The sequence below is a fragment of the Babylonia areolata genome, chromosome 14, assembly GCF_041734735.1.
Source record: "Babylonia areolata isolate BAREFJ2019XMU chromosome 14, ASM4173473v1, whole genome shotgun sequence".
In the NCBI taxonomy this organism is placed as follows: Eukaryota; Metazoa; Mollusca; class Gastropoda; order Neogastropoda; family Buccinidae; genus Babylonia; species Babylonia areolata.
In genome coordinates this window covers 28,312,876-28,315,375 of record NC_134889.1, presented here as the reverse complement: position 1 = coordinate 28,315,375, position 2,500 = coordinate 28,312,876, and positions in this window count along the sequence as shown.

Here is a 2,500-nt window from a genome sequence, read left to right as displayed (position 1 = left end):
TTCATAAGTCTGCATACACAGTCTTGTCGGCGGTAATTTAACAAGTTTTAACCAATACTTTATGCACTTTATTGTTGTACGAATTTTCAGTGGAAATCTACCCGTTTCCCCATATGCTACTTGATTAGATGAATGAAGTGGTATATTAAAAAAAACAACAACAACGCTTTATTGCAAATGTATGAATGATTTCCATTTGTTTATTCTCGTAGATGCCCCAAATTTCTGCTGCATATGTGAGCATCGGCTCTATCTGTGTGCTAAAGAGTTTCCAGTAAAGTGAAGGGTCAATAGACTTTAATTTTTGCATAGCTCTAATAATTTCAACAAACCCCTTTTTCCCCTTCCTGCACATTTCGGTCCATGCTGTGTTCAAACTTAACTTTGTTGTGAAGATCAATCCTAAATATTTGTAGGTATTAGTCACTTGTGGGAGAGGGAGAGGGAGGGAGGTGAGAGAGAGGAGAGAGTGAGAGAGAGGGAGAGAGAGAGGGGGGAGGGAGAAAGATAAAAATTGAGAGGGAGAAAGGGAGAGAGAGAGAGAGGTCAGAGAGAGAGAGGGAGAGAAAAAGAGAGGGAGAGAGAGAGACAAAAACGAGAGAGAGTGGGAGGGAGAGAGGGAGAGAAAGAGAGGGAGAGAGAGAGAGAGAGAGAGAGAGAGAGAGAGAGACAAAAAACGAGAGAGAGAGGGAGAGAGAGGGGGAGGGAGAGAGAGGTCAGAGAGAGAGAGGGAGAGAGAGAGAGAAAGAGAGAGAGAGGAGGGGAGAGAGGGGGAGATAAAAAGCGAGAGAGGGAGGGAGAGAGAGAGAGAGGGAGAGAGAGAGAGACAAAAAACGAGAGAGAGAGGGAGAGAGAGGGGGAGGGAGAGAGAGGGGAGAGAGAGAGGGAGAGAGAGAGAGGGGGGAAGAGGAAGAGAGAGAGAGGGGAGAGGGAGAGGAAGAGAGAGAGAGAGAGTGGGGAGAGAGAGAGAGGGGGGGAGAGAGAGATAAAGTGAGAGAGAGAGAGACAGACAGACAGACAGAGACAGAGAGAGAGAGAGCTGGTTTGGAAGAGAAGGTGAAGGAGCAAGAACGGCACCATCAACCTCCTGCATTTTCTTGATACAATAGCTACCGCTCATCAAAAGCGGTGTAATGCCCGGTGAAGGACTTGACTCTCTCTCTCTCTCTCTCTCTCTCTCTCTCTCTCAGTCTCTCTCTTAGTCCTTGTCTCTGTGTCTGTCTGTCTGTCTGTCTGTCTGTTTGTTTGTTTCTATCTGTCTCTATTTGTCTACCCGTCCGTCTGTCCATGTTTGTCTATACTTATGTGTCTTCTTCTGTCTATTTGTTCGTCTGTCTGTCTGTCTGTCTGTCAGTCTCTCAACCTCTCTCTCTCTCTCTCTCTCTCTCTCTCTCCCCATCCCTCCCTCTATATCTCCCTATCTCACTCTCTCTCTCTCTCTAACTCTCTCTCCATGAGCATGTTGCTTAAGTCATTAAACCATTTAAATCTTGATTCTTGAATCTCTCTCTCCATCCCCCTCTCTCTCCATCTCCATCTCTCTCTCTCTCTCTCTTTCTATTTCTCTCTCTCCATCACTCACTCTCTCTCTCTCTCCATACCCCCCTCTCTCTCTACATCCCCCTTCTCTCTCCCCCCTCTCTCTCTCCATCCCTTTCTCTGTTCTCTCTCTCTCTCTCTCTCTCTCTCCATCTCTCTTTCTATTATCTCTCCATCTCCATATCTCTCTTTCTCTCTCTCTGTCTCCATCACTCCCCGCCTCTATGTGTGTGTGTGTGTGTGTGTGTGTGTGTGTGTTATAAACTAGGCTCTCCCTCCCACCCTCTCCCCATCCATACACTATCTCAATCCATGAAGTTAAAAAAAGAAAAAAGAAAAAAAAAAAAAGAAAGAAAGTTCACAAATAACTAAATCAATGAGCGGATTTTACTAATGAATGGTTTCAGTGTAATTTTGTTAATCAACGGGGGCAAAACGGGAGGAAAATGTAAGAACAACAACAACAACAACAATAACAAAAATCAGACGTGGGTTTTTATGTCTTTGTAATTGGATGATTGGCATAATTATGCAAACTTTCAGTTAGACCATATGTATATATCTATGTCCTCTCTTTCCTACTGGTCTACTACTACTACTACTACTACTACTACTATTACTACTACTACTTCTTCTTGTACAACATGAAAGAACAGCTAATTTGATTCATCATAAATTATAACATGACAGAAGCAGAAAACTGATGCAGCGTTTAAACAACTCTTCCGTCGTTACAAAACTATTCAAAGATGCTTTAGAAATTTGATTTTTTTTATTTTTTTTATCTCCACTTGTGGGCTGCAACTCCAAGAAATGTTCACTCATATAATTATTATATGAGTCAAATGTCATGTTTAAGACCATTTTCAGCCAAATCCTGTTGTTGTTTTTCTCAAGGATGTGCATGCTTGGTAAATATGTTCTTGTTTCCACAACACATTGAGCGCTGACATGGATAACA